Raw genomic sequence first — 12596 nt, 5'->3', positions numbered from 1 at the left:
TGGTAGTTTGAAAAGCAGGGATATATGCTTAGGAGCAGGCCCATTTCTTGAGCACTATATGGCAGCAGTTTTGCAAGAATGTTATCCGTTTGCAAGAGCACTAGAGGGCGGCACTATTTCCTGCCATTTGGGTCTCCAGATGCCTAACTAGATGTCTCTTCAACAAAGAATATCAGGGGAACAAAGCTAATTTGATAATAGAAGTAAATTTGAAGACTTTTTAAAATGTTGTGCTCTGGGTGAATCTCAAAAGAAAATTTTTGGAATTCAAATCCCTTTTACTAAATTTTACTAGCACCTAAAAACTTTCCCATATATGATCAAAACAAGAGCTGAATTTTATGACGTTTTGTGTATCTTTTTATTGTACGTTTTAGGTAGTTCCAGGACTTTTATTGTTTTTAAGAAATTGAAAGTGTCCCTTGATCTTTTTTAAAAATGAAAATAATGTATTCTGTTTATATTTGGTATAATACTTCTCTTCAAATTTAAATAACTGTTAAATGTTTTCTTTTTTTGTATATTTATAAATGTAATAAAGTAATATATGAATTTTCATGATTATTGAACACACAAATATTCATTTTATCCCCTCCTCAAGATGAGTGAGAGGATTAATTAATTAAGTTGGGTTATTAACACAAATTGGCACATTTGATATATAGTATTATCATTGTAAATTATGTCTATTTGTGAGGTTTGGAATTGCCGATCGGGGCAGAGAAAGGTAGCTTTTTATTCTAGTGCATACACAAATTTGTAAATTAGAGATATCAGCAATCACTGACTGGAAATTTAATTTTTATTAATATTAGAATTACATTTATAAAAAAAAAACAGGTTTAACTCCTTGGATGCCAAAAGGTGTTTTAGGATGTAAACACAGAATTTCTCATGGACATATTTTACCACACTGAAAGCAAATTCTGTAAGCCAGAATATAGAAGGTAGCTGCATATCTGCAATCGCTACCTGAAATTGTGTTTATATTTGATATTAGAATTATATTTATAAAATAGTTTTAACCTCTTGGATGCCACTTTTAGGGCTGTATACAAAGTATTTCTTATAGGAATGCACTTGCCAAATAATAATAATAAATAAAGATGAATTAAACATATCTTTGATTCTATTCATTTTTAACATTTCTACATGACAAATTACTTAGCTGTTGTTTCATGTGGTTTTTGAATGAATTATGAATATAAGGGAGCCTGAGACGAGGCACTGAACAAAGTGCAGCTATCATATTCTTACTTATGGAAATTTATGGCAAATTTGAACATTAATTATGCATGATAAAGTATTTTTATATGAAAAAGTAGCTTAAAATTAAATTGAAATTGGCCTGAAATGCAGTGTTGCACCAAGGGGAAGCACCAATTATATTTATTGGCACTGAAATAGGCCGGACAACACTGAAATGTTGTGAAATAATATCACTGTTTATTGTAAACCTATACTGAACAAAGCAATGGTAATTTATTCATCAATGCTTAGCTTCATTAGTAGTTTACAATGGTTGGTAGGGCACAGATAAAACAGTGGTTACAAACGGAAGGAACGTCATCATCAGTTGACAAACACTCTGGGCTTCATGTACTAAGCAGTGTTAGCTGCTTTATAGCCATTACAAACCTGTTTGCCGCAATGTAAGAAGCAGTGGTCATTAGATTTCTTACATTCTCTGACAGGCCCTTCTTTTGCACTTTTGGTCATGTGAGAGAAGAGGGTGGCATTTCTCATTTATACATACTTGCAGTAGACGTACAGGGTTCACTGTCCTTCATCGCAAAGCCGCGCAGATAAGTTCTCAAGTTGAGAACCTTGTCCGCACAGGTCTTAGTAAACAACTTGGAAACAAGTTAATTCCTATAAAGTTGATGTTCAAAAAAAATTCTAAAAAAGTAACCACAAGACTTTTACGCATAAACATAACTGTAGCGGTTATACCCGTGCCAGCAGGCAGTAACATAGCTCCCTGACATTGTAATAAACAAAAACATTTTAGGCATCATTAATGTTAGAACAATGAATTATTTCTTATAACTCCTCATACTATTTAACTTATCATTATTGAGATCCTTAAACAAGTAAACCTCGGACAACTTGTGCAAAACTACAGTCGGCTTACAATTATTGAAATATTTCTACTGAAAGAAACAAGCTGTAATATGTATGACTGTACTATTTGTGGGTGGAATCATAAGTTTCCTATCCCTTACATGCATATTGTAATATAAATTATTATTGTTTGAGCTGGACATGTCTCACAGCTGTAAAGATAGAACAGGGCAGTCCTCAACATATCTGTAAGAAATGTCTTATTCACAGGAACAACTGTTAAAAAAAATGAAATAACAGAAGAATTGCAGAAAAAACCTCTTTGATTAAGCAACAAAATTGTGTTTAGTGGTGATTTAATAGTTAATTATTTTATTTAAATATTATGAAAAATATGCAATTTTCTTCACATTTTTATCAGTTAACGATTTGTCCTTTGCCATGAGTTCTGTACAAACCTGCACTTCCTGTTTTAAGATCAATTTGAACTTAACATTAAACATTTTGCCGATAATAATTAGATAACTCCCTTCTTAACAATCCAGACACAATTAAGAAACTCACTAGCACCATTGAAGAATATTTTAGATTGAATATCCCCTCAACAGCCAACAAATATACAATATGGGAAGCACATAAGTGCGTGCTCAGGGGCGAATTAATTAAATTAAAGGCTCATTCCCAAAAACTACACCGACAACAATATAAAGAGCTATTAGACACCTTTGCCCGACTGGATTTGGCCCATAAACAATCCCCTACAAATCCTGATATACTGACTGACTTACAAAACGCTAAACAAGCATTAGACGGCTTCCTACAAATAGAATACCAGACGCTGCGCGCAAAAACTAACAGCATGTTTTATTATGAAAGCAACAGGTCGGGCAAGTTATTAGCAAGAGCCTTGAAAAAAAAGAGATTGAAATCCTATATTAACGAGATACAAACACCTAATTGTCCCCACACCCTAAAAACTACTAAAGATATTCTATAATCCTTCCATGACTATTATTCCACCCTATATAATATTCAAAGTAATGCACCCTCTCAAGGCCCTACCCCAGATCTGATCTCTTATATCTCCAGTGCACATCTGCCCACTATAACAACTGATCAACTTAACACCCTCAAAAAACCCATTACCCAAACTGAACTCCTCACGGCCATAAAATCACTTAACAATGGGAAAATCCCAGGGCCGGATGGTTGCACTGGAAAGTACTATCACACCTTCTCTTCTCAACTCTCCCCTTATCTCACTCAATTATTCAACGAGGTAACGGACACTAATCCGTTCCCCCAATCCATGCTAGAAGCGTAAGTAGTAGTGATCCCAAAGCCAGGTAAACCCCCTACAACACCCGCTAACTTTTGCCCAATCTCCCTTCTTAACATAGACATCAAACTTTATGCTAAAATATTGGCCACCCGCATCAACTTAATACTCCCAACAATTGTACATATTAATCAGGCCGGTTTCACTCCTCTTAGAGAGGTTAAAGATAATACGGCCAAGATTCTATTACTAATGGAACACGCAGTTCACAACCATATCCCCTCCGTGTTCATTTCTATGGACGCAGAGAAAGCCTTTGATAGGCTAAACTGGCAATTTCTGAAGGAGACACTTACACAATTCGGCTTTGACTCAATCTTCACTGGAAAAATATTCTCCCTTTATAACAGCCCCCAAGCCAAAATAAAGCTGAACAATACCTTGTCCCAACCATTTTCAATCACAAACGGAACGAGACAGGGATGCCCCCTCTCCCCTATATTATTTATCCTTGCAATGGAGGTCCTAGCATCACATATTAGACACAATACAGACATACAGGGGTTCACAATTGCTCACCAGGAATATAAAGCTACCTTATACGCTGATGACCTCTTTCTCACACTAACACGACCCCATAACTCACTTCCCCCCCTCATTCAAACACTACACCTATACGGCAATTTTTCAAACTTCAAAATAAATATTACCAAATCAGAATTGCTCCCACTTGGATTACAGATGGAGGAAATCACTGCAATACAAGCACTCGCACACTTTCGCATACAACCGCGCGCTATAAAATACCTTGGTGTGTATATTTCCCACCTTACGCAAGTCACACTGGACACCAATTATAAAGCCATAGCCGACTCAATCCAAAATACACTGCGCTCCTGGAACAATAAACCACTCTCATGGTTAGGCAGAATTAATTCAGTCAAAATGATTCTTCTCCCCAAATTACTATACCTGTTTCAAACACTACCGATCCCAATCCCCAAATCTGTGATACACAACCTTCAAAAATCCTTTATGTCCTATATATGGCAACACAAAAGACCTTGGATAGCTACTGCCACTCTCTATCGCCCCAAAGAATTGGGCGGCCTCGGGATCCCAAACCTTACCCAATATAGACTGGCTAGCTTCTACACCAGAATAATACACTGGTGCAGACATTCAGTTCACAAAGAATGGGTTCTTCTAGAACACTTGTTATCGCATACTTCACATCTTGGCAGCAAGTGCTGGCTACATCCCTCCAGAAGAAACTTACCTACATATCTACCAACAATCACTAGAGAAACTTTAAAATTATGGGACACATCCATAAAACAATATAACCATATCTCAACTGTGCCCTCTCCACTAACACCCCTTTGTGAAAACCCAGATTCTCCAATACCATTCCCCACCCACACAACTCAAACACCTCACATTATAAACTCCTCTCCCTGCCTTACAGTCATTTAAAACGGGAAATTCAAACCTTTAACCGAACTCGCCCCCTTCCTGGACAAAATACACATAGAATGGCTTAAATACCATCAACTAACAGACTTCCTTGTCAAACATCCACATAAGCTACTACTTTTTCGCTCCCATACGGGTTTCGAAAGCAGCTGCATCTATGACACCCTACACAGGGGCTTTCTATCTTTTACATACCAATTACTTATGCAGCCGAGCAGCACGTCCCTCCCCTCGTACACACAAAAGTGGGAAACAGAGATTGGCATTACACATACCCCTAAGGAATGGCAAAAAATCTTCTCCTGCATGACAAAATCTTCCTCATCCATATATGTAATGGAAATGAATGTTAAGTTATTATATAGATGGTACTACACACCCCACCGACTTCACACCATTTTCCCTACACACTCGCCGGAGTGTTGGAGAGGTTGCCAAAACATTGGCACCCCCACACACATCTGGTGGACGTGCCCAACAGCCCAAAAATATTGGGAAGCTATCAGAGTTGAATTCGAAAAAGTTCAATCTCTAAGTCTCAAACTCGACATCTGGTTTTTCATCCTTAATAAATTCACCAAAATAACTTGCAAACTCCGACTAGCTCTACTGACTATCATGACAAACTCAGCAAAACGACTAATCCCCAAAAACTGGAAATGCAATACACTTCCATCTATCCAGGTCTGGAGAGAAACAACTACTCAGTCTCTCCAACTAGAAAAATATTGCTTTACTCGTAACAAACGAATAGCCGACTATCACTCGATATACTTTTTGTGGGAGGAATATCTTAATCAGACACCCCCCACGCTCAAACCCACCACCCGAACATCCACTTCTTAAACTCACATTCACTGACTACCCTTAGCTGACAGAACAGACGCCTTCTCTTATTACCTTAACTTGAACAGAAGGTCATTTCAAGAGCCCGATAATCACTGACACAACAATTTACGCCTCTGCAGGAACCATGTACATATGAATATATATTTATACATCCATTTGAATTGTTCATTGTATTTTCTCATTCACTTAATTGAATTAATTTCTTTCTCACCTAGTTTAAATAACTTACCTATGCAATCTAAATTTGTCCATTGAACGATAAATATACCCACAACTCATATATGTCGAAAAAATGTATCATGTATATGGAATCATTGTTACTACACTGTTGCATATGTAACTGTTTTAATTCTGCGTTGTATGCAATGATTTTATGTTCAATAAAGCTTTTGAAAAAAAACAAAAGAACATTTTGACGATAATATTTTAACATGTTTGTGCTGATAATATTTTAACATGTTTGTGCCGATAATTTTTTAACATGTTTATGCCGATAATATTTTAACATGTTTATGCCGATAATATTTTAACATGTTTATGCCGATAATATTTTAACATGTTTGTGCCGATAATATTTTAACATGTTTATGCCGATAATATTTTAACATGTTTGTACTGATAATATTTTAACATGTTTATGCCGATAATATTTTAACATGTTTGTGCCGATAATATTTTAACATGTTTGTGCCGATAATATTTTAACATGTTTATGCCGATAATATTTTAACATATTTGAATAGTGAGTGACTTTTCATATGCATCATGATAAATCTGTATTTCTGAGGTTTCTGTCCCTTTTAATAACTGAGCAATCTCTCATCACTTTCACTACTAATTCTTAATTTTAATCTCCTTATCCCCAATGTAAATTTCTCCTCGTCCTGCCTAGATAAAAGCGCATGTAAGAAAAGGATTGCTATGCAAATTGATGGGTATTTCATACCTTTGAGAAATCGACTGCCAAGAACCACCACTCTAGTTTAGTATCAAAGGGATAGGAAAGTCAAAATTAAACTGACATGATTCAGACAGAGTCGGTCATTTTAAGACACTTTTAAATTCACTTCTATTTTCAAATATACTTCATTGTCTTGGTATCCCTTGTTGAAAAAGAATACGCACATATCCTACACTAGTGGGAGCTGCTGCTGATTGGTGCTTGCACACATTTGTCTCTTGTGATTGGCTAACTAGATGTGTTCATCTTGCTGCCAGTAGTGCAAAGCTGTTCCTTCAGCAAAGGATAACAAGAGAATGAAGCAACTTTGATAATAGAAGTAAATTGGAAAGTTGTTTAAAATTTGTATGTTCTATCCAAATCATGATAGAAAATGTTGGGGGTTTCTATACCTTTAAACATATGATACAATTTTAGAGGTTAAATGAATTTATTTGAGATTATTGCTATAGGGAGAACTATTTAGTCACATGGAGGATAATGTCCTTTTTTTTCATTTGGAGAAAGACACAACTTTGGCTACATAATGGTAATAATCCAATGCCATTAGCAGTCGTAATATTTTATAGTCAATATATAATTATAGATTTTTAAGTTGTTGTACTAAATACATATTAAAATAAATAGTTGCTATATACTGTTTTACTGTTAACCTATTCAATAAAGCTGATCAGAGCTCTATCTAGAGTGAATATTGAATTGACAAAGGATCTATAGTGTTTTTTACACATTTATTATTGCACTATATTGTGTATAATTTTCTTCTATATTTTCACATCTATAGGGGACTCAGGGACGGTGAACACAGACACACCTGGGGGGATATTTATCAAAGGTCTGGTGTACCTGATCCGACAGTGCGGATCAGGTCCGCCAGACCTCACTGAATGCGGAGAGCAATACGCTCTCTGTATTCAGCATTGCACCAGCAGCTCTTGTGAACTGCTCATGCAACGCCGCCCCCTGCAGATTCTTGGCCGCCAGCAGGGGGTGTGAATCAACCCGATCGTACTCGATCGGGTTGAATTGCGGTGTTGTCTGTCCGCCTCCTCAGAGCAGGCAGACAGGTTATGGAGCAGCGGTCCTTAGCAGGCTCGCCAGAAACACGGGCCCTCAATCTCCATCTGAAGCTTGATAAATGGGCCCAATGGAGCGTGTTAGGGTGCTATAAAGACTGCTACACACATCACAGCTGATCATAGCTTTGAGAAGAGTGAATACATGTTAGTGTATTTTCTTAAACGCAGAGGACTTTAACGCTAGAAAATATGTATTTTATTTATTTATTTGCAGATATGGGCATTTAGAGTGTTACAATTGTAATACGCCTACATTTATTTCTTATTCAGTGCATTTATTTGGGAAAATTAAATGAACAGTTATTTAATGAAAAAACAATGAACAAATGCAGGTGACAAATTTTTTTCTGACAAGATTTATACTATTAAATAACTATCAAGCAATGTTCTTGCTATCAGTTGACTTACTCTTATGTCAGCTATCAAGTACAGTATGTCAGCTTCACTATTGTGCATGGCCCATTGTTACCTCCATTTAAAATAAATAAATACAACAATAATATTTTTTTGCAGCTGGCTTGTAGTAGTAGCGATAGCTACTGTTTCAAATTTAAGCTACTGTCCAGCTGCTACTTCTGCTGCCCTGACGTTATTCCCCACAGAAAATAGCAGACTTTCATTAACAGATTCTGAACTACTTTTTATTTGTATATTATATTGTATTATATTATATTGTTTTATATTGTATTATATTGTATTATATTATATTGTATTATATTATATTGTTTTATATTATATTGTATTATAGTATATTGTATTATATTATATTGTATTATATTATATTATTTATATTATATTATATTGTATTATATTATATTATATTGTATTATATTATATTATTTATATTATATTATATTGTATTATATTATATTGTTTTATATTGTATTATATTGTATTATATTATATTGTATTATATTATATTGTTTTATATTATATTGTATTATAGTATATTGTATTATATTATATTGTATTATATTATATTATTTATATTATATTATATTGTATTATATTATATTATTTATATTATATTATATTGTATTGTATTATATTATATTATATTATATTATATTATATTATATTGTATTATATTATATTATATTGTATTATATTATACTGTATTATATTATATTATTTATATTATATTATATTGTATTATATTATATTATTTATATTATATTATATTGTATTGTATTATATTGTATTGTATTATATTGTATTATATTATATTATATTGTATTATATTATATTGTATTAAATCTACTTGCTAACCCGTGTTACTAACTGTCTTTCTCACATCTCTAACTGGATGTGCACAAAGCTTGAAGGCTTGTCTGCAGAAGCTTAACCGCAAACAGCCTTAATGCCAGAGCCCCCCGACATGAACACACTCTATCAGTGTGGCACAGTAAGCATTAAGGCTGTTTGCGGTTAAGCTTCTGCAGACAAGCCTTCAAGCTTTGTGCACATTGGAGTAGTGTTAGACGTTTTATTCATATTTTACATACAATACTGGGAATGCTTATACCAGTTTTTTAATGTTTTAAGCGAGATCACTAGTGTTTCTTTTGTGTGTAAGACACGCTGTTCTTATAAATAAAGCAATCCCCCCCTCCCATACCCCTGCAATAACTGTCATTACACAGAAAGGGGATCCAGGAGAGACGGACAGGACCTCTAAATAAAAGGAGAGAGAAAAACACCTGTCCTAAGGGGGAAGCAGACTGCTATGCTGAACAGAGGGAAACAACTTTAGCATCTACCTCAGGCTATACAGAGCCTCCACGCCAGTATCTTACCTCATATGGATTGAGGTTGTACCAAGTGAGTGCCCACCTGTATATAAGTGTGTGTGTTTTACTAAGCTGCCATAATATACTGCACTAGGATCTAGTCTTTCTGTGCTCCCCTCCCTTCTTCTACCTACTTCAGATTCTACTAAGACCTCCCTGGGGATACTTGGTAACTTTGCTTTTGGAGAAAGGCTGCAAGAGAACTTGATTCTACCTCATCTATATAAAGATTGACTCTTTTGTGGTACATTTAACCATAATTTTATAGAGAAAATGACAGTGTCTACCTATAATAACAATCATTGGTCTAATAATTTGGACATAAAACGTTCTATTTTTATTTTCATATTTATTTTTTATCTTTCCAATCTGTTACTAATATACAGGTATATGTTAAATAGGTTACACTGAAACATTTGTGTGGTAACTGATATCCATACTGTAAGCACTGATATTTTCTGTGTTCTGTATATATATATATATATGTAAACCTTCATTTATTGCACTTTGTAACCATATTTACAGCAAACAGATACAAAAAATGACAACAAAGAAGGATTGATTTGATTGTAAAAACAGAGATATATTTAAAAATACGAATGAACCTGTATTTTTTTTTAATGTTAATACAATAAACAGTTAATGTCCGTTTAATCTTAGTCTTTGTGACAGTGTGCTGCCTCAGAGTTTTACTCACATTGAGAGAACAGGTAACCAAGATTCCAGAGCGTTCCTCGGAGCAGCATTGGGTAAGAACACAAAATAGTAACATTTAATATTGAACAAGACAAGTTACAAGAGATATTTGGAGGGGCTCAGAGTAAAACAGAAAGGTCAGCTCATTCCGTTTAGACTGACTGGGCCAGTAAATGTCACTTGGTATATAGTCTGTGTGACCAGAAAGTAATGATGGGCACATTTTTGACAAGCCCAGAGGCAGTCCTCCTATGTAAATATAAAAATGTGCCCATTGTAATGGTTTAGATATGAAAAGGAGAAACTTAATAAAGTAAGGAAAGAAACTTAAAGGGATATTATACAGTATGAGATTTACTAGAACATGTTACATTATGTGTAGTTAAAAAACCTCTGCAAAATACTTTCATTGTATTTTTTGTTCCCTTTTCCTGTACTTAAAGGGGCACTCAAGTCAAAATTAAACTTCATGATTCAGATAGAGCAGCAATTTTAAACAACTTTTCAATTTACTTCCATTAACTAAATGTGCACAGTCTTTTTATATTTGCACTTTTTGATTCACCAACTCCTACTGAGCATGTGGAGGAATTTACAGCTTATACGTGTATGCATTTGTGATTGGCTGATGGCTGTCACATGATACAGGGGAAGTGGAAATATACATAACTTTGCAATTTATTTAACAAAAATCTACTACTCATTTGAACTTCAAACTAAGTGCTATAGCATTGTCTTCTTATCATGCATTTGTTGATTATGCAAATCTACTGTATTGGTCCTTTAAACTCCGAAAATTGTTGGCTTTCTAAAATCTACAGAGTTTCTATAAAGTAATGGGCACCGCCATGTTTGTACTTAAAGGGGCAGTCTACTTTTTTTTTCATTGTTTAAAAAGATAGATAACATCTTTTGTACCCATTCCCCAGCTTTGCACAACCAACATTGTTATATTAATATACTTTATAACGTCTCAAATGCTAAATCTCTGCCTGTTTGTAATTCCCTGCAGGCCGCCTTTAACTAAGTGCTCTTTATTAGCTTTTCACAACTAAAAAAGTGCTAGTTCATGTGTGGCATATATATATATATATATATATATATATATATATATATATATATATATATATATATATATATATATATATATAAATAACATTGTGCTTACTCCTGTTGAGTTATGCATCAGCCAGCACTGATTGGCTAAAATGCAAGTTTGTAAATATCACTGAGATAAGGTAGCAGTCTGCAGAGGCTTAGATATGAGATAATTACAGAGGTAATAAGTATAATAATATAACAGTGTTGGTTATGGAAAGCTAGGGAATAGGTAATAAAGGGATTATCTATCTTTTAAAACAATAACAATTTTCAAGTAGACTGTCCCTTTAATTTGCCCCTTAACTGTTTCCCTGCTGAAAGGACAGATATAAAGAGACAATAAAAGATACTGCGGGGGACATAGGATAATGTAAAAGGGATTCCACACAGCTTTGTTTGCACAAAAAGTGATAAATAAAAACTAGTTTAAACATGGCAGCGCACGCAATTTTATCAAAACTAAACCTTTACACTTATATTTACATTTTTGAAACAAACAACTAATATAATTGTAAAAATACATCTACATATCATTCTAAGGGGTCGATTTATGAAGCAGAGGATGCTGCTACCGACCCACTCCGCTTCTGGTCCGCCTGCTCCATAACTCGTCCGCCACCTCTGAGGCAGCGGACAGCAATCAACCCAATCGGATACGAATGGGTTGATTGACACCCACTGCTAGCGGCCGATTGGCCGCGAATGTGCAGGGGGCGACATTGCACAAGCTTATGCTGTCGGCAGGGGCGTATTTAGGTTTTGTGCTGCCCTAGGCACTCAAAATTCTGCTAAAAAAATAAATAAATATATATATATTTATCATTTGCATATATGCATTTATCATTGCACCAGCAGTTTTAGTGAACTTCTGGTGCAATGCCGCCCCCTGCAGATTCGCGGCCGCTAGAAGGGGGTGTCAATCAACCCGATCGTATTCGATCGGGCTGATTTCTATCCGCTGCCTCAGAGCAGGCGGATAGGTTATGGAGCAGTGGTCTTTAGACCGCTGCTTCATAACTTCTGTTTCTGGCGAGCCGAAACACGAGGCATCATCCTTACGGAGCTTGATAAATATGCCCAATAATGCAAAGTTGTTTTAATATAAGGTGCCAACACACTGTCAGACGTTAAATGGGTTCAATTTGAGATAGAATACTGGCATAGTATATTGTGTGATTTTGTACATTACGGAACATTAGTGTATTGTATTAAGCAGAGAAGGACATTTTATTTATTGTTTGAGATTTATCAGGGTTTTCAAATTTAACCTCCCTACTCTACAATTTGTGTCAATCTTCACA

The sequence above is a fragment of the Bombina bombina genome, chromosome 10 (genome assembly GCF_027579735.1).
Source record: "Bombina bombina isolate aBomBom1 chromosome 10, aBomBom1.pri, whole genome shotgun sequence".
NCBI lineage: Eukaryota > Metazoa > Chordata > Amphibia > Anura > Bombinatoridae > Bombina > Bombina bombina.
The sequence above is the reverse complement of the archived record's forward strand: the minus strand, read 5'-3'. Positions refer to the sequence as shown.